At 47.2% G+C, this 26,199-nt stretch overlaps 1 protein-coding gene across 3 annotated transcripts in view; it reads right to left on the bottom strand.

The window, feature by feature from the left end:
* Positions 1-25,629, bottom strand: part of CHD9 (chromodomain helicase DNA binding protein 9) — a 244,116-nt gene extending 218,487 nt beyond the window's left edge. Inside the window, exon 1 of one of the 3 annotated variants that reach the window (XM_082438894.1) lies at positions 25,496-25,629. The gene's annotated coding sequence lies outside the window, so the exon portion shown is untranslated. Of the gene's footprint in view, positions 1-16,688; positions 21,628-25,495 lie in introns of those variants that run through there. The other 2 variants (XM_082438891.1, XM_082438893.1) reach the window with 2 other exon arrangements.
* Between the last annotated feature and the right edge of the window lie 570 nt (positions 25,630-26,199).

The raw sequence follows: 26,199 nt of genomic DNA, 5'->3' as shown, positions 1-26,199 counted from the left end.
TTCTCTCTCTTGCTCTGGGGGGAGCCCAGGGGGAAGTGCACTCAGACAGCTAAGATGCCTGCAGTCATGGCCAGGCCCATGGGTCACAGGCTGGATGGAGCAAGCACTTTTTCATTGATAAAAAGGCCCTAGAAGCTGGCACCAAGCAGAGAAAGCTTGTTAGGCCCAGGTGATTGACTTCACGGACAGAACTAACTGGGATTCTCAGAGGCGCACGGAGGGCGGTCCTGTTTCTCTTTTGTGCTACTGCTGGTGGGGTCAGGGCTTTCAAGTTCTGGGAGCTGCTCAAAAGCCCCTCACCCAGCCCCACGCCCCAGAACAATCACTGACACTTCAAGAGACTGGAATCGGGCTTCCCCGGTGGCGCAGTGGTTGGGAATCTGCCTACCAATGCAGGGGACACGGGTTCGAGCCCTGGTCTGGGAAGATCCCACATGCCGCGGAGCGACTGGGCCCGTGAGCCACAATTGCTGAGCCTGCGCGTCTGGAGCCTGTGCTCCGCAACAAGAGAGGCCGCGATAGTGAGAGGCCCGCGCACCGCGAAGAAGAGTGGCCCCCGCTTGCCGCAACTAGAGAAAGCCCTCGCACAGAAATGAAGACCCAACACAGCCAAAAATAAATAAATTAATTAATTAATTAAATTTAAAAAAAAAATTAGAAAAAAAAAAAGAGACTGGAATCAGAAAGACCCCAGATCAGGCTGTAGGTGGGCAGTTTCCAACTGCCTCATTAGTTTAATTCTCTAAACCTAAACAACGGGGACAATCATATGGCCATTGCCTGACTAAAAGGCATCAGTGAGGACCACGTGACATAACTGAGAACAAAGTGCTTATCAGACAGAAAGGTCCAATACATTTGTGTTAGAACACACGCCCGTTGAGGGTGAGAACTGTGTCTGACTCCTTTTCTGCTGGACTCCCAGGATCAAGGACAGTGCCCGGCACGTAGTAAGTGCTCAATAAAAATACTTCTGGAATGAATGAATTGGAGTATTACGGATTAGAGTAAAACTAATGATGATGAGGATAATTCCTGACCATGATATGATAATTAATTTCATCTTAACTACATACCAGGCAAAATGCTAAAAGCTTTTCATTGATAGTTCCATTTAAGCTTCACAACAACCCAATGCAGGAGGTGCTAGTATTATTCCCATCCTGCAGGTCAGTTAATGTGATCCAGGGAAGTTAGTGATTTTCCCAAGGCCACACCCTGGTGGAACAGGTTATTACCCAAGTGACATATTTAGGGGGTTCAGAGAGGCTCGTTCCCCGGAAGTGGAACACAGGCAGCCTTGGTGCCTGAGAGGCCACCATGATGATCAGTGGATTTTGACACCTTGAATGCTGCAAGATTCCAAATGAAAGTGCAGACACCTCTGGAAAATAGTTAAACCTAAATGTCTAATCAGGGAATAACCTGGTTTATCTGTTTTCTTCCTAAGTGTAGATGGTATAGGGTTCTCTTGCAGGGATGGGATTCAGGGGAGTTTCCCCGAGTGAGTGGGGATTACACATGGCAGACTGGAGGGCTGCTAGGAAGGGGGCTGAGAAAGGGTCCAAGATGCATGTTGGCTGTTCTGTTGAGAATTGGCCTAGGACTTCAGGAGGGCAAAAGGGTGTTTGGGTCCCCAAATTGCCTTTATGGGGTGTTTTTACAGAGCAGCTGGAAGAAGGCTATCTCAGAGATGGGTAGCAGTATTGGGGAATTATCATAGGAGCCTTGCTTTTATGTTTGAATTTTTTATAATAAGAATATATTCACTTACTACTCGTGTGGTTAAAAATATATTGAAATAAATGAAAAACTAAGTGAAGCGGGGGTGGAGGAAGGTTGAGAAAAGGTCATGGGTTGGATCCTCCAAAGGAACGCAGCTTCCAAGACTGCAGAGCCCGCGCCAGGCTGCAGCTCTCCAGGGCTTGGCTGATTTACTGGAGATGAACGGCAGCCCCCAGCATTCCCAGGGCATGGCGGCCAGTGAGCCTGATCCACAGCTGGGGGGGGAAGTATTTGCCTTTGCAGTTGGCAGCATGTCTGTGCCTCTGAGCCTTCCTCATGAGAGACTCATTATGCAGTTTGGTCACATGCCCTATGCATTTTAATGAATGAGTCAGGGGACAGACTCAATTTGAAAGAGGAATCGAAGCTCTCTAGGCTGGGTGAAGGGCTCTCAAGGGATGCTCTCACAGCCTGCATTACAAGAAAAGGAAAGAAGGAAGCTATTTCCGTTTAGAAAAAGGAAAGGAAGGTCAGAAGGAAGGAAGGAAAGAAGGAAGGAGAGAGGAAGCAAGGAAGGGGGGGAGGCAGGAGGGAGGGAAGGAAGAAGAGAAAGAGGCAGAAAGAACGGTGTAGAGTTCAGAAAACAGTCCTGGAACAGATGCTGCTCACCAGACACTCCCTTGCTCTTTACCCTCCACTTATTTACTCAAAACATTTAGTGCTTTTTAAGTGTCAGCTACCATGTTAGGCAGGGGAGTTACAAGACAAATGAGATAGAGTCCTTGCCCCAAAGGTCTTTGCAAAAAACCAAATGGGTTTGGTCAAGTCAGAGCAACTACACAGGGGTCTAATTTGGGAGGTGGGGTGGGCAAAAGAAGGTCATGTTCACTGCCTTCCTGGGAAGGGAGGTCCCTTACTGATGGTCAAGGGCTATTATCTCTCCAGCGCTTTCCGCCTGCCAGACATGGGGTAAGCAGTCCATGGTGAGCATCTCACTGAATCCTGGCAATAATCCCACGAGGCAGATCCTGTTACTGTCACATTTTTTACAGAATAGGAAACCGAAGCAGAGTGAGCCGCCTGCCCAAGGTCACCCAGGGATTTGAACTCAGGTCTGTCTGACTCCAGAGCTCTTGGCAGTTCAGGTCTCTGCTGTCAGCCAACCACTGGATGGGGAATGCTGGGGAAGGCCTTTCCCTTCCCAGGCTTCCTTCCAAGAACACTCTGAACCCCCAGGAGGAAGAGGTTGGTGTGAATCCAGATGCAGTCAGCGCCAGGCAGCCTGGGAGTGGATCTGAAACCTCACTGAGCGAGGCTGTGTGTGAGACTCAGAGCCCAAGGGCAGCAGGGAGAGGAAGGAAACGCAGCCTCACGGTGGTCAGTCGGGGCGACGTGCCCGTTCCCAGCCTCCACACCACAAAACACAGGGCAGCAGATGCTCGGCAAACGGGTGTGTGGGAGTGAGCCGTACCCTCAGATGGCGGGCGAGCAGGCAGTATCACTGAATTACTCAACAAAGCCACCTCGGCTTTGAACTCTGAGCCAGGCTCTGCTGGAACAGGGCCTGGGGGGAGACGGGGGCTCTCACCACCGTGAAGAGGATGTCTGCCATCCCCCTGCCACCCCCAAGTGGGAGAACACAGCCTGGGAAGAAGGCAAGAACTGAAAAGCCACGGCACACCCACATTCTCATGAATTTTTACAGCTGGAGAGAAAGAGCGATACACAAACATAGCAGGACACAGGGGCCCTGGGCTTCGTGCTGGAGAGAGAAAAGCAAGGCCACCTGCCATGAACCTGGCCTGTACACAGAGACAGGCAGCTTTTACTGAGTGATTACTACATGCCAGGGCTGTCATACACATTATCCCCCTGGACCCTACTGCTTCCTCGTGAGGGAGGTACTGTCATCATCCATTGTACCCAGGGGAGACTGATGCCCAGAGAGATGAATAACTTGCCACTGTCTGTTTTTCCCCACTTCTGGTTTCCAGGAGAAGGGATTTTCCCTGAACACGCTTCTGGTCTTGACTCCCACTGCCCACGCCCATGGAATGATGTCTGACCGGAAGGCCTGTGAAGGCTACCCGCAACGTTCTGCTCTGCTCCCTCCTCCTTCCAGGCTGTTAGGAAGCCAGTTTGTCCTCACACTAAGCTACATCCCCCATGCTAGCTTTCGTGATAATTAAGGTGGCACCTTGGCTCTCTGCCATTCCTTTGTCTTTTTTATTCAGTGTGTTCAGAGCCTGGATGCAGAAGAGGGGTGCTGTTTTTTTGAAGGCTCTTTGGAGAGCCCAACAGCACTTAGGAGGATCCCAAGAGCTCTGGCCAAACCACCCCCATTTAACTGGGGATCCTGCTCTCTCTCCACATCTTGGCAAAGGACACTCTTGGCTCTGGGACCAATTTCCCTTGGGAGAAGTCAGCCTGGCAACAAACGCGGCCTTAGCCCTCCCCCCAACGTTTTTTGGACTGGCATCTTTTTTCTGGGACGAGGAAAACTAAGTCCTGTACCCAGTTTCTTGTTGTACAGGGAATTGGTCATGAGAGGGTATCCCTGGGGTGGCAGGGTCTTGGCCTGTGTACCAGCTCTCTCCCTTGCCACCTGCCAGGGCATCAGTGATGGGTACTTGACCCAACCAGACTGCTGCCAGTCTAGACTGCTTACTCTGCAACAAACCTGGGCAGCTGATCCAAACCCCCTGTCAGGCCCTGATTAACCCATACACTGTATATCCCAGTTTCCAGTTCCAGTGGATCTGCCAGGGGATTCAGAGCCAGTTATGTTATGTGGCACTATCTGCCAAGCCCATATTACCTTGTTGTGTGACTGGGGGCAAAGTCCTGACCTGCTTTGTGCTCTGACTTCCTCATCTGTAAAAGGGGATAGTACCTGTCCTCCTGTCTGTCTCCCAGGACTGTTATGAGATCAAATATGTAGAACATATTTGAAAAAGAATAAAAATACTCCATGAGATAAAAGGGAATTTTTAAAAATCATTTTTATCAGCTTTGATAATGTGCCCAAAGACTTATGAAGCACCTATAGCGAACATATTCAGCTTTGTCACCAGTGCTGGGCCACCTTCGTTTTGGTGACCTTGCCCAACTCCCTCTGCAATTTCCCTCTAAGAATCACCCCTCCCCTTCCCCTCAGTCATACAGATCCAGAGACTCCGCCTATGAAAATGAGTGCATCTCATTTCTTTGGACAACAGTGATTGCTTCACAGATGGTCATGTGATCCCATGAGAATCAGTGAGACTTTTCCTAGGACTTTTGGAAAAGAGATTCTCTCTGGAGATCCTGAAAGGATACAGGGGCTAAAGCAGATGCTGTCATCTTGTTTACCACTTTAACACAAAACTCAAGTTGAAACATAAAATATGGACCAAGAAGTAGAGAGAAACCAAGTCCTGATTTTGACATTAGAACCCCAAACCCAGCCAGGACCACCAGTGATAACGTGATTTATAATAACCAATAGAAATATTTGGTCTTCCTCCATAGTTCTTGGCACAGAGGTCCTAAAACTCTTGGAATTTCCTTAATGAACAGAGCAGTAAAGGTGTCCTTTGTTATGTTCATAATGTGGCTTTTGGAAAGCACCTAAGGATGAGGGCTGGTTACCAGGAGAACCAAACAAGTGATCAGAAGGTTGGAACGTTCAGTCGCACCCTTGCTGACCTCCCGGGAGGGGTGAGGGCTGGAGATGGAGTTCAATCCCCAGTGGGCAATGACTTAATCCATCATGCCTATGTTATGAAGCCTCCATAAAACCCCAAAAGGACTATTTTCAGAGACCTTCTGGGTTGGTAAACACGTGATCTGGGGAGAGTAGTGGGCTGGGAGAGGGCATGGAAGCTCCGTCCCCTTTCCCCATACCTTGCCTCATGCATCTCTTCCATTTAGCTGTTCCTGAGTTATATCCTTTCATAATAAACTGGTAATCTAGTAAGTAAACTGTTTTTCTGAGTTCTGTGAGCCACTTTAGCAATTAAAGGAACCCGAGGAAGAGGTTGAGGGAATCTCTGATTTACAGCTGATTGGTCAGAAGCATAGGTGATGACCTGGACTTGTAAATGGTGCCTGAAGCGAGGTGGGCTTGGAGTGAAGGGCAGTTGTGTAACCTGTGGGATCTGACAGGTATTTCCAGGTAGATGGGGTCAGAACTGAGCTGAACTGTAGGACACCCATCTGGCATCTCAGAGAATTCCTTGGTGTTGTGGGGACCACCCCCTCCAAACCACACACTGGAAAGTGGGTGCAGAACCCTCCCACCAGCCCTGGACTTCTCAGCTTAAGGTAAGGCGCCAAATTCCTTTTTTGTCCAGAGGCATCTTGGGTTGGATTTTCTGTCCCTGGTTACCAAGAGAATCCTAATGGATACAGTATTACCTCGTTTAATCTTTTCACCAACTGTGAGCTAAATATTGGAACCCCTAACTCTACAGATGAGGACGAGAAACAGGCACAGAGAAGTGATGTGATGTAAATGGTGCAGGCAGGATATGAACCTGGCCTCCTGGCCCCTGAAGCCTGCATTCTATCCACTCCGCAGGGGCTTGGGAATACACCTGAGTCTCATAGTCACCTCCGTCACAGACTTTAGTCAGCAGTAAAGCATCTGCTGGCAGAGGAGAGCCCTGATTCTCTTGCAGCCAGTGGCTAAAGGAGGACCTAATTCACTTGGTGTTCTCTGCCGCATGTGCCCTCTTCCTGGAAGAAAAACACCAATAGAGGAGGAGCTTAGTCAATTCCTGCAGGGTTTAAGCTTGATGTCAAGGGCCTGGAGAGCTTGGAATGGCCCAGTATCTTCTCCTTACAAGGGTTGATGTTCAGTGTCTACCTTTTAGAGGTTTTTTTTTTGGCCGCGTTGCAGGATCTTAGTTCCCTGACCAGTGATCGAACCCGTGCCCACTGCAGTGGAAGCGCAGACCCCTAACCACTGGACCACCAGGGATTCCCTAGAGTTCCACTCTTTTCTCTGAAGATACCAGAGTCTGGCAAAAATGCAAATACCTCTCAGGCCTCCAGGGCTTACAACCTGAGCTGCTATCAGTGGTGACAGTTTTGTAGGAATAATGGCTTTGAGAGGGGTTTAGGGTACCAGGTGCATGGTTGGGCTGGTAATGGTGGCACTCTGGAAGAGGAAAAGGGTACAGAAAGGGACATCTGAGAATTGGATACGTTTCAGTTGGTTAAGGGAGCAGGTCATCCATGTAAGTTTGATAATGGGATCAAATAATACGCTATCTGGGATTTGCTGCAAAATAACACGGGGATGGGAAAAGTAGGTGGAAATATAGATGAAATAAGATATATACACTAATATGTATAAAATAGATAACTAATGAGAACCTGTTGTATAGCACAGGGAACTCCACTTCACTGTACAGTAGAAACTAACACAACATTGTAAAACAACTATACCCGCCCCCCAAAAAAAAGATTGGCCATTAGTTGATCATTGTTGAAGCGAGGTTACCAGTACATGAGGGTTTATTCTGTCTACATGAGCATACGTTTGAAATATTCCATAGTAATATTTTAAAGTATAATGAATAATTTAAAAAACATGTTTTGTGCTTTATTCTTTATATCTTGTATGCACCTCACAAATGGTTTTTTTCCCATTTTAAAGATGGTAAAACTGAGGCTCAGACAGTTTAAGTCACTTATGCAAGGTGGAATTGAGAGCTAAACCCAGGCTTTCCAACTCCTGTATTCCAAGGTTAGTCTGGGGCAGAGGGCAGCAGAGGCAAGTTGGAAGCCCCTGCTTGACGGGGGCTGACAGGCAAGGACGGGGACTAGGTGAGCCAGTCTTGTCCACACCCAAGTCTTGCCGAGAGGCAGCCCAGCCTGTGTGTAACTGGTGTGGCGAAGACCCCGGCGGGGCCTCACGGATTCACTGAGCGCACAGTGGAAAGCTCCTGGCCACTGATTTCACATGCTTCTTGGTAGTTAAGAAAACACTGAGTCCAGCACAGCAGGCTCTGGCTCTGGACCCTTTCATGGGCATCCTGAGGACTGCTGCCTGAACATCTGGGTCTGATAAAGCCCACGTGGGCTTCCCTGCCGCCTTTGCCATAGCTATTTCCGCACGTACCCTTGAAGCTCTGTGCGTGTGGCGGGTCTTTTCTTTTCTTTCCTCCCAAACATATGGATTCCCAGCTCCTATTTCAAACTCAAATACTCCTCTGCTATAAACTCCCCAAAGCTCTCAATTTCCTTTTTCCATTGCTCATTCTTTCCTGAAGTGCATGAAAAAGCCTCTCTTAGCTCTGTTCCAATTTCCTTGTTTATGAAAGAAGGGCAAGGAGAACAGTGATTTCAATGATCAAAGTTAAGCAAGCCCTGATTCCTTCCTTAGGAGAACACACCTCAATGACCTGGGAGATCCCAACTTACCAGGTATGAAAACAAATCACAGGAAAGCCCTGACTCCCCCCAAAACACTCATCCTGCAGGAGGCCTGATACAGTGCCAGCTGCTTCCTTTATCTGGCTGAAACATCCTCTTTGAAAACCACTAATGGAATAGAAAGAAGAAAAGAAACGGGCATGATTCCCAGAAGGTTACTGCTGGAGTGGGAATCTGAGAATCAGTGTTATCTGGGAAGGGAAGAACAGGTCCTTGCCTGCTCCTCAGCCTGTGGCCTTGTGTTTCTTCATGATGATGGCAACCTACAACTTAGAGGCAGAAAGAACCCGGTCCTCAGCACTGAAACACCAGACACATCAGCACCAACAGGGTGAGGGAGGAAAAGGGACTCAGTGCATCATGAAGCACCTGGGGGACAGAAGGTTCCCCACCCAGGGAGAGACCCTCAGGTGCCTTCAGGGGCCCAGCAGGTAACACAATGAAAAAAGGCAGTGGACATTGGTTTCAGCCTGGAGGAGCCCTGGGTAGTAGCAGCGGGGCCTGGAGACAGCAAGTCCTCTCTGGAGGGGGCAGCAACCATTCACCTCTGGCTGGTTATTCTTGTGGAAGAACGTGAGCCTGGTGTTGCCAGATCTTCCATTTTTCCAAAGACGTGGAGATCTGGATTTTACATGAAGTCTCCCAGTTTGGGAACTGATTTTGATGGAAAATATTGCTAAAGGCTGACGTTATGAGCTCAATAAGATCTGTCTCGCAGTGCGAGTTCACCCAAGCACCCCTGGTTTGCAGCCCAGACCTAGTAACTGGTCCTCTACACCTGCAGTGTGGTCGGCAGCGCTGGGAGAAGTAGCCAGGAGGAGGTCAGAGGCAGCCACGGGGCAAAGGGCATCGCCGGGCACAGGAAGGAGGTAGCCCTGCCTGCTGTTCCCGGGCTCATAAAACACTCGCAGGCTTCTGTCATGTTACCACGCTGGATCTGCTACCAGTTAGGTCCTTACCAACAACGCTCCCATCTCCTTTAGAAATTCTCCTCCTCCCCAAGGCAGTTCATGTGGCCAGCTCAGAACTCTTTCTTTGGGGGAGGCAAGTCGACACTTCAGCCTCTGACCGCATTCAAGATAACCTTCAAGACAACTTAAAATTCACCTGCCCGTGGAAGAAGCAAGTGACACCTTCCTTTCTCTCAGGCTTGACAAAACCATGACCAGCAACTCTGCATCCTTAAGGAGCTCTTTCTTTCCCCCAAAAAAGTCACATTGTGCTTTGAGGACAACTTCTGTTCCTCATCTCTGTGAGAGAGAAAAGAGGCACAGAGTTGGGAGCTATTTGCCCAAAGACACATCTGGGATGACTCCTAATAGCCGGCAGAGACACGCGCTAAGCTATTTTTTTAAAAAGTGCAGGTGTCTTCCTGATTTGTACATAATAACGGTAAGCAGAATTTCCTCACAATGGGATGGTGCAGTAATCTAGAAGGCAGAGAGAGATGAGAAAAGCTTTTAGGCATGGGAATTCCCTGGTGGTTAGGACTCCATGCTTCCACTACAGCGGCCCGGGTTCAATCCCTGGTTGGGGAACGAAGATCCCGCACGCCTCGGGGTGTGGCCAAAAAAAGAAGGAAAAAAAAAAAAAAGGTACGATCATGGAATCTCTTTCTCTGGCATTACCTTTACTCTACCAGGTAGGTTCTTTTATTCTTGCAATTCCCTGTATACAGGGAACGAGAAAGATGCGTGGGAGGAGATGACAAGAGAGAGTTTCAGAGCAAGGGAAAGTACATTGCACAGGCGATTGCCTGCAGCAGGGTGTGCGTGTGAGTCTCTGGGGCTGGATTTGCATGCTTCGTCTGCATGCAAGCCATTTTGGTAGAAGGAGAAGTTTTGTTTCTATACTTCAGTAAATACAGTACCCTCCTAAGAGTACCTTCATGACTCCTGTCTCTCTCTCTCTCATCTCACCAATACACTGTTGCTATTCATCTAATCAATATATATTTATTGAGCACCTTCTCGGTATCTGGCACTGTGATATGCGCTGAGATTACATGGATGAACAAGAAAGACACAGTCCTTGTCCTCAGGGGACCCACAGTTTATGAGGGAATCAGACAAGTGAATGGGAAGATGCCATACAGTGGGGTAAGCCCTCAGATGGGGGAAGTGGGAGTGGAGAGGGCACGGAGGAGGAAGCGTGACCTGACAGGCTGCGGGAGGAGTGGGGGAACGTATTCTGGGAGAAGTGAGGTCTAGGCTGAGATCTGAAGGATGAGTTGCAACGAGACAAGGAAAAGGGAAGGGGAGCATTTCAGGCAGAGGAAACAGCATGGGCAGAGATCTGGAGGTCAGATTCTCCCTAGCACTGGATGAAAAGCTACAGTTTGAGCTAAGGCAAGTTCCATCCTGGGGAGGGTTGCAGGGGAGTTCTGGAGCCAAGTATGGGACCAACGTGACACTGGTCATAAACCAACCTTAAAAATCATTGTTCTCTGATTTAAACTGCTCAGTTAAAAGCATTTAAAATGGTCTCCAGTCCTTAGGGTGTTCAGAATATAGGATGGAGAGCTAAGTGCTCAGGGGACACTGGAATATAGTCCCTCCTCCTGACGAAGGACACAAATACTCAGGGTAAAGCACAGACCTGAGAAAAACTGACTTTTTAATTCTAGTTTACAACAGAGGACAGAGAAAAGTCATACTTTTGTCCTCTCTCTCTCTCTTTCACACACACACACACACACACACACACAAAAGCACTCTCCTGGTGAGCTAGGCAGGTTAGATTTTTTTATGTTATTTTTTACAGAGGAGGAAACTGAGTCTCAAGGAGGCAAAGCATCCAAGGTTATTGGCTCATTCATTCATTCACTGACTCAACAACCATTAGTGGAGCACATGCTGCCAGCAGGCTTGCACACAGCGGTGAATGACACACATACTCCCTACTCATGGGAGCCAGGGTTCTAACCCATTTCTTCCGATTCCCACCCCAGTGCTCCATCCAATACACTGAACTGCAGCTGGATACGTGTTCTCTGGTGCAACACGCCAGTGGACGGGTGTTTACGGCCCTGTGCCCTGTCTTTGTCAGCACTACCCCCAGTCCCAAACATACCATCGAGGCAAAAACAGCATAGTTGCTATGCCAATGTATCTTCAAGGCAAGGTGCAGACCCAGATTTTCCCTGTAAGTCCCTCTTGTATAGAAACTGTACCAACCAAAGGTTGTCCTGGCCCTGGCGGTCTTTGAGTCACTGGGAAATTTCCCATTGCACCTCCACCCCCTGTACTAGCCCAAAGCGAAGGCTTTTAAACCCTCACCTTTTGCAAGTCTTCCCTCTAAACACTGTCCTATGGAAGTCGGGATGGGATAAAGGTTCTTTCAAAGCAAACTGGGGAAGACTGAGGGGGAGGAGAAAGCAGAGAGTGAGCAAGGGAAGAGGAGACACCAGGCCCACTCTGCTTCCCGCACAATTGTGCTGTGAGCCAACTCTGGCCAAGGTCGGACAGGACTGGCAAAACCCAACCAGACAGACATCCCTCAGAGATGCCTGGGAGAGGCTGGTGTATCTCCCCAGAGCCTGGGCAATGTTATTTCCTGGGGCGAAGCAAGTCCCAAAGGATGAAAGCTGATGACTGAATGTCTGGGGCAGGGTGGGAGGCTTTGCCAGGAGGTGGAGGTGGAGTGGTGGAAAGGGAGGAGGGGTGGAGACTTGGCTGGTTTTGCACAGACACATCTCTTCATTTTTCCAGACTGGAAAAAGCTGTTTGCACTGTGCACATTTGCAGAGAGTCACAGTATTTACTACGCTTCCTGGCTCGACAGATTTCTTTCTGTCATTCAGTCAAACGCAGCTTGTATTTTTCATAGCCAGAGCCGAACAGACCGTGGAGGCTCTTCCCCCACGTTGTGTTCAAAAACACAGCACGAGTGACTCAGAAAGTCCGGCTCACGTGGGCAGCGGGAGCGGGTGGTGGTAGCATGTTGTAGAGATAAAGACCCATGTTTAGAAAAACACTGTCTTCCCCTTGGAGGGGTTTAATGACGCTCCTTGTTTTTCCGGCACACATTGTTTTTTGAGCAGCCGGAAGAACCAATTGCTGTACTAGAAACTGATTCCTGCCCTTTGCGTGTGACTCTTGGTTATCCATACTGACAGCGGTGGGTAGTTCAGGGGAGTGGGATAATTTTTAAAAGTGGTTAATAATAATATAGAAAATCCTTTCTTGCCAAAATCTGCCTATCCAGGGAAAGTTATCGGTTGAACCACTGTATGCTTGCTAAGACATTAATTCAATCCAACAAACATTAACTGAGCATGCCCCATGTGCACGGTATGGTGACAGGGGTGGAAGTGTCCAAGCTGACCACAACCTAACATGCACTTTACCGTTTTAATAGAAAACGGCGTGTGAGCCCAACGGCATTCACAGCCAATGGTGGAATTCCAGGCACTAGGGATGGGCCAGGTCAGTAAGGAAAGTCTGTGGGGGGTAGGAGAGGGGAGAGCTATCCCAAACCCCTTCACATCATACTCCTAGGTTCCTGTATGTGTAATACCAGCCAAGCCACCACACTGGGAGTGTAGTCATCAAATCTTGCTCAAAACCTCAGAGTCATGCTGCCCGAGAGTCAGAGAGTGGGTGCCTCATCTTCAGAGAGGACATAACGACATATTCAGGCAACCTCTGACCTCGCCAGCCAGGGGAAAGGTAAATAAACAGATACCCTTGATGACACAGGATAGCATCACCTGATGCAATGGAACAGAGCCTCTAACTTCGTCCTCTTCTTGGGTTGGCAAAGCACAGAGTCCTCTTGCATTAATTGAAAGAGAGAAAGGGCCCACCCAGACTTCTCCTCAAACCTGCTTTTGAGCCAACAGCCTTGGGACTTGGAGGGGTGGAGGCAGGCGGAGGAAAGTAGGGCAGGGTTTTTAGGGGACCAAGGGAGTCAGGGGAGCTAGGAATTCTGTACAGTCCAAGTTGACGATGCCAGATGTAGCTCAATTTTTTTTTTCTTTTAAAAGACTATTATGGGTTTCCTTTCCAAAGTGGAAATGCAGGGATGGAAAAATGAGTTTCAGTTGCTATGGAAATAGGAGTTGGCTGGGCCTGTAGGAGCAGCAGCTGGAGTAGAGCTAGTGGCCGGGAACCTGGCCCCATGACAGAGGGAGCTTCCGGCTGGGGATAAGACAACAACAGACTTTAGCAGGAAGGAGAAGGAGGAAAGATGAGAGAAAAGGAGACAGAGACTGTGTCTCCAGACATCGCAGCCTATGAATTCTGCAGACATTAGCAGGGATACAGAATGGGGTTTGTGTGCGCATGAGTGTGAGTGGCTGTGTTGTATGTGCATCCCCACAGGCCAAAAAAAATGAGAAGCAAAATAAATCCAATGCCTGAAACAGAATGGCCGAGAAAGCCCTAAGACAGCTGAATGACTGAAGAGGAGAGGCCTGCCATTTAGGAGCCTTCCAGGAGGTTGTGGGAAATGCCTGAACAGGGACTGGCCCTCACATGCTATGCTCCCTCACCTTTTGTCCTCACACAACTCCTCAAACTGAAACTGGTGTGGGCCAGCAACACAGCCGACAAAATCCCCACAGGGTTAGCAAGACTACGGGTGTCGGTAAGCTGGTTGTTCTATTTCATCTGCACCTCTCGGTGACTGTTTTTGTTCCGGGTAGAAAGTATCCATGACCCTGGGACTCTGGGGTCTTCTAGCCTGAGGCTTTGAAGGGGTCTGGATGTTCTCAACATCACATTCTGGGGAGATGCTTTGATTAGGCCTATGGTGACTTTAGGCCTTTGCTGGATCCCTCAGCAGGGCCCACCTGAGAGAATATTATGCCATTCCCACTCCTACCCCAGTAACAGGAACCACCCAGGCCCTCTCCTCCCATCACGTGGTGGTAAGTAGACAGGGAGACCTCACATTTATGAAGGGACTCCAAGTTAGGCTTTTGACACAATATAATCCTATCACTCTCTCTATATATGCTGCCCTGAGAAACACTGAGAGGATCATACAGTTTAAATGGACCACCACTCCGGTATCTTGTTTTGTATTTCTTCATTTTGCAATATATCAGGAGCCTCAAAATGTAGAAGTGAGCACAAAAAAGAATAAAATACTTAGGACTAAACTTAACCAAGGAGGTGAAAGACTTGTACACTGAAAAATGCAAAACATTACTGAAAGAAATTAAAGAAGATACAAATAAATGGAAAGACATCCCATGTTCATGGATTAATATTAAGATGACACTACTACTCAAAGTGATCTACAGATTCAGTGCAATCTCTACCAAAGTCCCAATGATGTTTTTTGCAGAAATAAAAAAATCCATACTAAAATTCATAAGGAATCTCAAGGAACCCCAAAGAGCCAAAATGATCTTGAAAAAGAACAAAGCTGAAGAACTCAAACTTTATGACTTCAAAACTTATTACAAAGGTACAGTAATCAAAACAATATGCTACTGGTATACAGACAGACATATAAACTAGTGGAATAGAATAGAGAGCCTAGAAATAAACCCTCACATATATAGTCAAATGACCATTATGACCTTATTTCAACAAGATGCCAAAACAATTCAATGGGGAAAGGACAGTCTTTTCAACAAAGGGTGTTGGGAAAACTAGATATCCAAGTGCAAAAGAATGAAGCTGGACCTTCACTTTATGCCATATACAAAAATTACCTAAAATGGATCAAAAACCTAAACATAGGTTCTAAAACTGTAAACTCTTATGAGAAAACATGAAAAAAAAAGCCTCATGTCATTGGAATTGGCAATGATTCCTTGGACATGACAACAAAAGCACAGGCAACAAAAGAAAAAATAGGTAAACTGAACTTCATCAAAAGTAAAAACTTCTGTTTATCAAAGGACACTACTAACAGAGTGAAAAGGCAGACTGGGGGAAAATATTTGCAAATCACATATCTGATATGGGGTTAATATCCAGAATACACACAGAACTCCTGACTCAAAACAACAAAAAACTCAAACTGATTAAAAATTGGGCAAAAGATTTGAAGAGACATTTCTTCAAAGAAGATATTCAAATGACCAATAAGCATATGAAAAGATGCTCAACATCCCTAATCATTAGGAAAATGCAAATCAAATCCACAATGAGATCCTATTAGAATGACTATTAATGAAAAAACAAACAAACAAACAAAACAAAGTAACAAGTGTTGGCAAGGATGTGGGGAAATAGGAACCTTTGCCCATTGCTTGTGGGAATGTAAAAAGGTGCAGCCACTGTAGAAAATGGTAGGCGATTCCTTCTTTCCTTCCTTCCTTCCTTCCTTCATTCATTCATTTATTTATTTATTACTTTTGGTCGTGCTGTGCGGCCTGTGGGATCTTAGTTCCCCGACCAGGGATTGAACCTATGCCCCCTGCCTTGGGAGCGCAGAGTCTTAAACACTGGACCGCCAGGGGAATCCCAGCAATTCCTCAAAAGATAAAATAGAGAGTTACCTTATGATCCACTCTGGGTATATACCCCAAAGAATTAAAAGCAGAAATATTTGTACATCCATGTTCATAGCCATATTATTCACAATAGCCAAAAGGTGGAAGCAACCCAAACGTCCATCAACAGATAAATGGATAAACCAAATGCTGTATATGCATACAACAGAATATAATTCAGCTTTAAAAAGGAAGGAAATCCTGACATATGCTACAACATGAATGAACCTTAAAGACATTATATGAAGTGAAATAAGCCAGTCACATAAGGACAACGATTGAATGATCCATCCTTATATGTAAGGTACCTAGAGTTGTCAAAATCATAGAGACAGAAAATGGAATGGTGGTTGTCAGAGGCTGTAGGAAGGAAAAAATGGGGAGGAAATTAAAATTAATTAAACAATTAAACCCATTGTTTAATGAGTATGGAGTTTCCATTTAGGAAGATGAAAAAGTTCTGGAACCACCTGGAGATGGATTGTGGTGATGGCTGGTTTTATAACAATGTAAATGTACTTAACGCCACCGAACTGCACACTTTAAAATGGTTAAAATGGGGGCTTCCCTGGTGGCGCAGTGGTTAAGAATCCACCTGCCAATGCAGCGGACACGGGTTCGAGCCCTGGTCCGGGAAGATCCCACATGCCGCGGAGCAACTAAGCCCTTGCGCCACAACTACTGAACCTGCGCTCTAGAGTCCGTGAGCCACAACTACTGAGCCCGCATGCCACAGCTACTGAAGCCGGTGTGCCCTAGAGCCCGTGCTCTGCAACAAGAGAAGCCCCCGCAATGAGAAGAGTAGCCCCCGCTCGCCACAACCAGAGAAAAGCCCGAGCGCAGCAACAAAGACCCAATGCAGCCAAAAATAAAATAAATTTAAAAAAAAATTTTAAAAAAATAAATGGTTAAAATGGTAAATTTTATGCCCTGCATATTTTACCATAATTAAAAATATACATATACAGGTACTTAAAAGTGGAAGTGACCTAGGGTCAGCATCTCGACCCCTGAGGAGTCCAGTTAGGCCCAGTAAGCACCGAGGAAATGGCCCTTCCCCTACTTCTTCTGTCTTGTCAAAACTTACCACAGGCGCAGACAAGACAGGCTGGTGTGGGAGCCCAGAGTGCGCAGGCGGAAGAAAAAGATGAACACAGACAAGGATTGCTGAGGAGCACGCAGGGTCTAAAGTGATAAGGGCTTTCGGGCAGGAGAGGACACAGCTGCCAGGAGCTCTGGCGGTTCAGTGGAGGACGGAGGCGGGACTTCTTGCTTGGCTGCTGAGCGGAGTCACAGAGGAAGTGGTGTTTAAGGGGGGTTTGAGGGAGTGAGGACGTGCAGCTGTGTGAATTGGTGGAGGGCATCTAGGTGAGTTGTTTGTTTGGCAGGCGTGTGGTGTGACTGAGAGGCGGAAGTTGGGAGAGGAGGCTGGGTCGGCAGGGAGGGGAGGCGACCTGGGAGAAGGGTAGGGTACCCCTTGCAGGAACTTCTCTGCCACACCAGCCTGTGGTCTTGGAAGGGAAGCACTGTAAAGGCATACTTGGCCTTGATTTGTAACCTTCTGGAGCCAGATGCAGACGGATTGTGAACTGACAATAATAACAATTTCTAGCGACAGAGTGCTTACTAAATGCATCTTAATAACCCTAAGCGGCAGGTAGCAATCTCAGCTCCACTTTCAGCTGGGAAAACCGACGCCCCAGTGATAAAGCAACCTGTCAAGAGAGTGCACGCGTGCACACACACACACACACACACACACACACACAGCCAGTTAGTGGTGGGGCTGGAGTGTGAACCCAGGCCTACATGGGTCCCAAACTGGAATACATATAAGAAAGCCCTCAGGAGCTAGTTTAAAAACATAAATTCCATTCCCAGTAGCCAAAGCTGGAATAATTTGGGCAACGAAACAAAGTAGTATTGGATTATAGCCTGGGGTATAAAATAAAATCCACAAGTCCATACTATTACAAATTAAAAAAATAATTAATCAGTGAGAGAGAAGAGCCCAACCTCCCATGAAGAATTCTAAATAAATTATGTAGACACACGACCCTAAAGTACGGGGGACAGACCGCCCACTCCCTTAAGCATGGGCTGCACATAATAATCTTCCTGGACTTCCCTGGCAGCCCAGTAGTTAAGACTCTGCGCTTCCAATGCAGGGGATGCAGGTTCAATCCCTGGTCGGGGAACTAAGATCCCACATGGTGCACAGTGCAGCAAAAAAAACAAAAAACAAAAAAAAACAAAAAAAAACAAAAAAAATTCCTTCCAAGAGAACAGTATGGAACAGGGGAAACAGAGCAACTTCACAGAGAAACCTAACAAATGCTACCTCAGCCAGGTGATCCAGGGTAGTAGCAGCAGTGGTAAGTCATGTTGATATTATGGACACGTCATGTGATGTGATGAAAAAAGGCACTTTATTTTTGTGGTCTTCCTCTCCAAAACCCATAACCCTAGTCCAACCATGAGAAAAATATCACACAAATTCCAATAGCAGGGTATTCTACAGTACATCTGACTGGTACCCCTCAAAACTGGCAAGGTCATCCAAAACAGAGGAGTTCTGAAACACTGTCACAGCCAACAAGAGCCTAAGAGGAGACATGACAACTAAATGCAATGTAGGACACTGGACAAGATCCTGGAATAGAAAAAGGACATTAGGTAAACACTGAGAAAATCTAAATAAACTATGGGCTTGCGTTATTAATAATGTATCAGTATGCTTCATTAATTGTAACAAATGGACTACGGGTTAACAAACGGTTAGTAGGGGGACCTGGGTGTGGGGTATATGGGAACTCTCTGTACTATCGTCTCAATTTCTCTGTAAATCTAAACTGGTCTAAAAAAATAAAGTCTATTAAAAACAAACAAATTCCTGGGTTGACCCTCAGAACCCCTGGCCTTCTGGTGCGCATTTGCACAGCTGTAGCAGAGCTGTGAATGAAGCCAGGCGCACCACCTGCCTGATGACAGACTGAAGAGAAGCAGCAGAGACAGCAGAATCTGCAGGGAGGGAGACAGTTCACTCCAAGGACACTGCATGCCTCTCCTCCATCAGACTCCTCGAGGTTAGGGCCTGTGCCTCTCTCATTAGACTGGCAGCCTTCCTAATGTGAGAAGTGGATCTCCCCTGTCAGACTGGGCAGCCCCTGAGGGGCAGGGCCCACTTTTCCTCTTGAGGAGCTCAAGGAGGCCCTTCTCAGTAGCCCCAGGAGCCACAAATTCTCTATATGCATTTTATCTTCCTTTATGTAAGTCAAGGTTCTTTATATGAGTGGGAAAAGAGGTTATGCACAAAACATACATTTTTAAAAATTGAAGTAGAGTTAATTTACAATGTTATGTTAGTTTCAAGTGTACAGCAAAGTGATTCCGTTATACATACATACATATACGTGTGTGTGTGTGTGTGTATATATATATATTCTTTTTCAGATTCTTTTGCATTATAGGTTATTACAAGATATTGAGTATAGTTGCCTGTGCCATACAGTAGGTCCTGTTGTTTAACAAAATGTACATTCTTTAAAGGCTGGCAAAAGGTCTGCTTGCTCCAAAATAACAGGACTCCTAACTCTTTGGATAAGCATAACCAGTGCTCATAAGCAGCAAACTCAATAATTTTCATTTAGTGCCTTAAGCCTCCTCTTCCACCCCCTCCCTCTCCAGTGCCCCTTGTATCCCAGTCCTCAGGAATAGACGAGTGATAACAGTAGTAATAGCTTAAAATTGTGATGCTGCCGATTCTATAATGGAGCAAAACTCTACATCCCAGAAAGCTGCTTCTTGGTTGCAAGAAGCTGATACTTGGAGGTACACAGCAAGTCACCCCAAAATGTGGGGACAGTGTATCAGTAGAATGCATACAAAATGTCTGTGGTGACTGATCTGCAAAAGTTCTTAAGGACAGGACAGGATGTGCCTCTGGACAAAGCAGGAAGAGCAAGGCCTGGAAATCAAATCAAGACTTGACAATGGAAAAAAAAAAAAAGAAAAGCCAATTGTATTAACATAAGCTGAAAAATATTAGGTAGAGAGAAATGGTGATGTCTGAGGAGCTGAGAAAAGGGGGTAAGAAAGAGCAAGTCTTTGACAGTCTATCTTGTCTCCCACGTTGTCCAGGGTAGTGGGAATCCCTTGAGCATTCCAGGCAGCTCAGAGCTTCCCAGAATTCTCTCTTGATAGGGATCTTAAGGTTGGTCCAGGGAGCAGTAGGAAGGCAAAGATTTGGTAATTGATTAGTCACGTCTATGATGAGCACAGAGATGGGGAATCAGGCCAGTAGTGCTGCCATTCTGGACCGCTGTATCCCTCAGAGGATACAAATATCTTAGGCCCTCCTGGCTATTAAAATCATTCATCTTGTTCACCTCGTTTGGATTCCAGGAATGCCAAGCTTCTAAGTAAAATTTGGCATCCCCTGTGACTTTCCTACAGGGGAAAGAATGTGCTGATAGGCTGACATAAAGTCTTCAGGCTGCTTCACGGTGCTTGCCCCATTGTGATTTAATATACTTGTGGTCTGGCTTCCTCACCAGGCTGCTGTGAATTTGGTGATTCTGTCCTTTTTAGCCTGATCAGTTCCATGTGCACTAAAGGCACTCCATCTCTGACCTGCAGCGAATGAGTGGCATCACCAGCCTCCAGCCCCCTGTCATGCTGGTCCTGAGGGGTTCTTCTCCTGACATTGCCAGCCAGCTGCGCTTTGCCACGTCAGTCACCCCGACCGCAGCCATCTACCCTGAGCCTGGAATGAGCTGTGGGAGGCCTGCAAGAAAAGTGCTACAGCGACCAAAATAAGTTCTGTTGGAATAAAAAAGAATAAGGAAGAAAGAGATCCTGTGCTTGGGGCAAGATGCCAAGAACACATGACAGAAAACAAGCAGAAGGAATTGGCAATGTTTAATCTAGAGCAGGGAAGATCCGGGAGGGCCAACCAGTTCCCTGTCTTCAAATACCTGAAGGACTGCAGTGATGCAAAGGGGAGAGATTTGCTCCCTGGGGCTCCAGAAGAAAGTATGACAACGAAGGGGTGGCAGATACAGGGAAGGAGATTTCGGTGAGATAAAAAAGAGGAACTTTTAAAGGCAGTTTTCCTTTAATATCAGTCATTCAAATATCACCACTTTTATTTTTCTTCTTTCTTCTGTCACGTTTGTGAGAAGCAGTGTAACTCAGCGATTAGGAACACAAACTGGAACAAAAACGCTTGGGTTCATTTTCCAGTCCTGTCACTTACTAGCTACATAACTTTGGGCAAGTTACCTTACTTTCCCATGCCTGTTTTCTCTGCTAATAATAGTACCTACCTCCAATAGTACTTAACCCATGTGACTGTGGTGAAAATTGATTAAAGTATACATGCAAAGTGCTTAGGATAGCGCCCAGCACACAGTATGTGCTCAGCAAATGGTAGCAACTATTATTTTTTATTATAATCTCATACCACTTATACTATTATTTGCTATTTTTAAGTAGACACATTATTTATCTAAATTTATTTGAAAGGAAACTTTATTACTACTGTAAAGGCAAAGCCAGAAACACTTGCCATGTATAGATGGAAACTGTACAAATAAACATAAAACAATGTTATTAAATCTTAGCTAGCTACTGTTGCCTGTTCCATCCCCTGAATTTGAGGACTGCTGCCTTTTCCGTAAGAAGGGAGCCGAGCAATTGTTACAAAAACGGTCTGGTACTTCACTGAGACTTGTTTTGTTGACTGTAGTCAGAAGGCAGAGTCTGGCAAGTTTAAGGAAGTGAAAGGCCAGTGTGGTTGCAGCTCCTGCTCTAGGGAGAGAGGCAGGGCCGGATCAAAGGGACGGTGTAAAAAGGAAATACCTCTCCAAGAATAAAGCTTCGTCATCTTTAGCACCACAGTGCTCTGCCATACCGAATCATCTCACCAGGCACCCAGTGGTATGATCAGCACACTTCAAAAAGCAGGCAGAAACACTTCATAGACCACCGCGCTCCCCAGCGCCCCCCGGAGGAAACCTGCAGACAGTTTGCAGACACACCCCCTGCCTCTCACTTCTTTCTACTCGAAGACATTTTCTGGCGGCAGGCTGCGTACTCCTGACCGCACACAGAAAGTTGGGGGTCTGCTGGGACGCACAGTGTCTCCGAGCAGCCCTACAGAGACTGAGCCGTTTGCCCCAAGGTAACTCACTCATCGACACATCCTTTACTGGCTCTCCTCCCTTCTCCGGTCCGTTTCACTCTCACTGGGCTTTCTGGGATCACCTCCCAAATGAATTCCGGGCACCCAAGTCCTGGTCTCATGATCTATTTTGGAGAAACCCCAGCTATGGCACAGTTTAACTGTGGCGCTCGAGAAATGGCTGAGAATGTTCTATGGAGATTCATGAATCAGGTAAGAATTCAACCAGGAGGACATTTAGTCTCCTTCTGACACTTAGGTCCATTATTCTAGATCGAGTCAGCAAACTACAGCCCACGGCCCATGGGCTCTCCCACTGCCTGTTTTTTTACAGCCTGTGAGCTAAGAATGGTTTTTACAATTTTAAATGGTTGGGGGAAAAAAATCAAAACGAGAATAACATTTTATGGCCCATAAAAATGATATGAAACCCAGATTTCAGTGTCCATCAATAAAGTTTTATTGGAACACAGCTACACTCATTCATTCCCATATTGTCTACGGCCGCTTTTACTCCATAACTGCAGAGTTGAGTAGTTGCAGCTGAAACCATATATGGTCCACGAGGCTCAAAACGTTTACTATCTGGCCCTTTACGGAAGAGTTTGCTGACCCCTATTCAAGATCATTATTCTGCAGGGACAAGAGGCAGATTGAGACCTGGTTGCCCAGTGGATGGGAAGCCCATCACCAGACCTAGTATTTAGGGGGTTTTTGGATCAGATGTTCACAGTTCCTTTTCCTACATCTCTGTGACCACCCTCACGACTCCCTCTGCCCTCTGCAGGTACCTAGGACTCTTCCACTAAGGCATTAATGTTTTTATACCAGGAGTAATTTTATTTTTAAAAGGGCATGAGACATTTTCTTCCCCACACTCTGCCCATTGTCCCAGGTGGTTTCATTGACTCCTGATGGCTTCAGTTACTCATTCTTGCCCAAATCAAACCAAATCTCCAGCCCAGGATCGTGTCCTGGATCTCAGATCAACACTCAGATGTCTGCTCAACATTAGATTAAGATGGGGGTGGGGAGATGGGTTTTGCTGCTTATCAGTGGTGTAACTTTGAGCAAGGCATGTAACTGACTGGGGCATCAATTTCATCACCTGTCAAAGGTGGAAACAACCCCGCCCAGCCTGCCAGGATTACTGTGCTAATTGGACGAAAGGTGAGCTGCCCACAAAACACTGCCATCTGGCCCCAGCCTCCCTCTCCAGCATATTATCATATTATCGGGCCTCTGCTTCCTCTGATCACTATACTCCCTGCACACTGGCTCTCCTTGAGCTCCTTGACTTTGCCGAGTTCTCACCTACCTCTGGGCCTTTGCACATGCTGCTTTTTCTGCCCGAAATACTTTCTCCTCATCGCACCCCCCACCCTGGCTGCTTCTCAGCCTTTCTGACCCCTAGTCCATATGTATGCCTTTCTGTATGCCTCTCTATCTTTGTGCTTGATTCTCTCAGTGCATGTGCAGTGATGTCTAATCAGAGTCAATTCTCGTTATTCACAGTGGTTATATTCTATAAAGTTGCCATGAACATGGAACTGGCAAATACTGATCTATTGCTCCTAAGGGAAAAACCTAAGGTTAGGTTTCTGCAAGCCTCTGGTCACATTTTCATCAACAGATCAATACCTAACCTTATTTTATGGGTGTTTCTGTTTCAAGACCCCTTATTTAATATATATTGTTGATTCATTCACATTGAACTCACAGCCAATACTACTACAACTCATGCCTGAACAAAGCTTATCTAACACACATTTTCTCCATAAGGCACATCGCAGCCTTCTTGTGCTTGGGAACACTGGACAGCACTTCAGCACTATGTTTGGGGGTGATTTTAAACAGCAAAATCACCAACAGAAAGCACAAAAATGCAAAACAAACAAACAAACAAAAAAAACCATGGCACTAAATAGACCACAAAAAGGACACTTGTTCACAGTTCCGAGAGCTGAAACAAGAAAGCAGTGTCATCTTGTTTTGACCTCAGCTGGGAATACGTGTGTTGAGCGACTCAAATTTCTTGCCACTCTGTTTGCGTCCATGAATGACCATGAGAAGCGCTGTGGCTACTGATTTGGGGGTTACAAATAAATTTTAGCGAGTGGGAGAATTTGCAAATATGGAATCTGCAAATAATGAGGATCCACTGTACTTTCTTCCCATTTCTCTCATTCACTAGCATGTGAGTTCACTGAGGACTGGTTTACCTCTGTCTTACCGTTTTATCTCTAGCGCCTGGAAAACAGCCTGGCACATAGTAGGCTCTCAATAATAAATCCAGTTTAAATGAACACATGAGTCAATTCAGTGAAAGTGCTTCGTTGGCAGCAATGACAGCTAGTGTTTATGGAGGAGGCACCACGAGCTGCCCTGTGCTAAGTGCTTTTTCTATGTTACCTCTGTCAACAAGGGAAACGGCAGATTATTGTACTTTTGCAATGGGCTCTGGAATCAGACTGCCTGGGTTCAAACACAGGACCTGCCTTTTATTAGTTATTTAACCCTGAGCAAGTTCCTTGACCTCTCTGAGCCCCAGCTTCCTTCACTATCAAATGGGGTAGTTATAGTAGTACCTTGTGGGCTATGGTGATGAGTTGATGTGGCCATGCGAAGAAAGCATTTAGTACTGTGCCAGGCACAGGCAGGTCCGTAGTAAACATTACCTCTTATGGGCAATAATTCCCATGACAACTCTAAGAGTTTTATATGATACTATCATACCCATTTTGCAGATGAAGGAACTGAGGCTAGGAGTGGTTCCATGAGTTTTCAAGGGTCACACAGCCCAGGAAGGGCTGGCTCTGGGAACTCCAAGCCTATGCTCATAACCGCTTTGGTGTAAATGTAGCATTTACTAATATGATGAGGGCTGCTCCAGGAGGCCCCCTGAACTTCTGTAGGATCTGGGTAAAAAGAAACCCACCTCTCTCATGAGTCTTTTCTCATATTCTACATCTGTGTCTTTCTGTTCCCTGCCCACTTTCGAGTTCAACCCTTTCAGAACCAGCCCTATTGGGAGGGAGGATGTTGGTTTGTTATCTTGGGTTTGACAGCTCAAAGGTGGAGATATTTCCTGCTTAAAAGGCATGTTGAAGAAGAAGGAGGAGAAGAATCATCATTCTGGGCTGCAACAACCGTCCTCCTTTTTCTCCAACCCTTTAAATCAAGGATCCTCACGCTTGGCTGCTAGCTGGAACTCTCCTGGGAAGCTCTGAAATGTCCAGATGCCCAGGCCCCAACCCAGACCTCCTACATCTGAGTCTCGGAGGCGGGTGGGGTGGGAGGGAAACGGGGCATCAGTATTTTTTAATGCTCCCCAAGCGATTCCAATGGGCAGGCAAGTTGGAGAAATGGTGCTTTGGATCTTATTAGCACTCAGCTCCAAAGCTGAAGTCGCTCTGGGCAGCAGTAACTCTTTTCTCCTCCTAGGACTGGCTGTTCGGGGATTCGGGCAGGCTCTCCAGAGGAACCAGCTAGTGGAGGATGTTTGCGTGCGAGCGACCTGGCGTCCAGTTCTGCCCCTAGGCCCAGCTTGGCGACTGCGGGTCTCCAGGTCCCCGCAGGCAACGACACGTGCGGCCGCTCCGACCTGTCTGGTCGTCCGCGGAGACCGCCGGCAGGGCTCGGCGGCCGCCACGCCGCCCACCGCTCACCACAGAGGTTCGCGGGAAACGCCCGGGGCTCAGGAATCCTACCTTGGCTGTCGGCGCTGCCCTCCGGTGCCCGCAATCCTGAGACTCCGGTTCGATCTGTCGCCGGGCTCCGCGGTCGCTTTCGTCTGCGCCGGAGAGGCGCCCACTAGAGCGCAGGCGCCACCTAGTGGGCGCGGGGCGCCGGCTGGGAGGTGCGAGCGCAATCAGTCCCGGGCGGAAATGCAGCCCGGGCTTCCCAATTGGGCGGTTTTCCTACGCGCTGCGCGCCCCGGGCGCAAATCCCGGCTGGGTGGGATCACCTTCACTCCTTAGAGGGCACTGGGAGCAGAACTTGCTGAACTTTCTTTTGGGGGCACGGAGTGGCCTGGAATGCAGAGTGGGATTTTCCTGGCGGGACTCGGGGATCTTGCCTTTCATCCAAAAGCTTTCAGTACACCCCAATGTGGCAGAGCCTCTCTTTTAAATATAGTGCGAACATCAGAAGATGCAAGGGACTGGGTTTCTCTCAAGCCCGGGGAGGCCTTTTCCCTACTAGCAACCCTATCTTTTTGCCCCGCCTCACACCCCGCACCTCCCCACCCCCTTGCCCTCCTACTCTGTTCCCTCCTGTCTCTTTAGCTGAACTTTATTAAACACCCAGCCTTTGTCACACCCGGACACACAGGTCCCTAAGGAGCTGGCAACCCAAGTTATGTTTCTGACCCGGGTGACATTGACATTTCTTTGGTTGAGGCCATCCTTGGCAC

Source organism: Balaenoptera physalus (assembly GCF_965194825.1).
Source record: "Balaenoptera physalus genome assembly, chromosome: 19".
Taxonomy (NCBI): Eukaryota; Metazoa; Chordata; class Mammalia; order Artiodactyla; family Balaenopteridae; genus Balaenoptera; species Balaenoptera physalus.
This window is presented reverse-complemented; position numbering and strand designations above follow the sequence as displayed.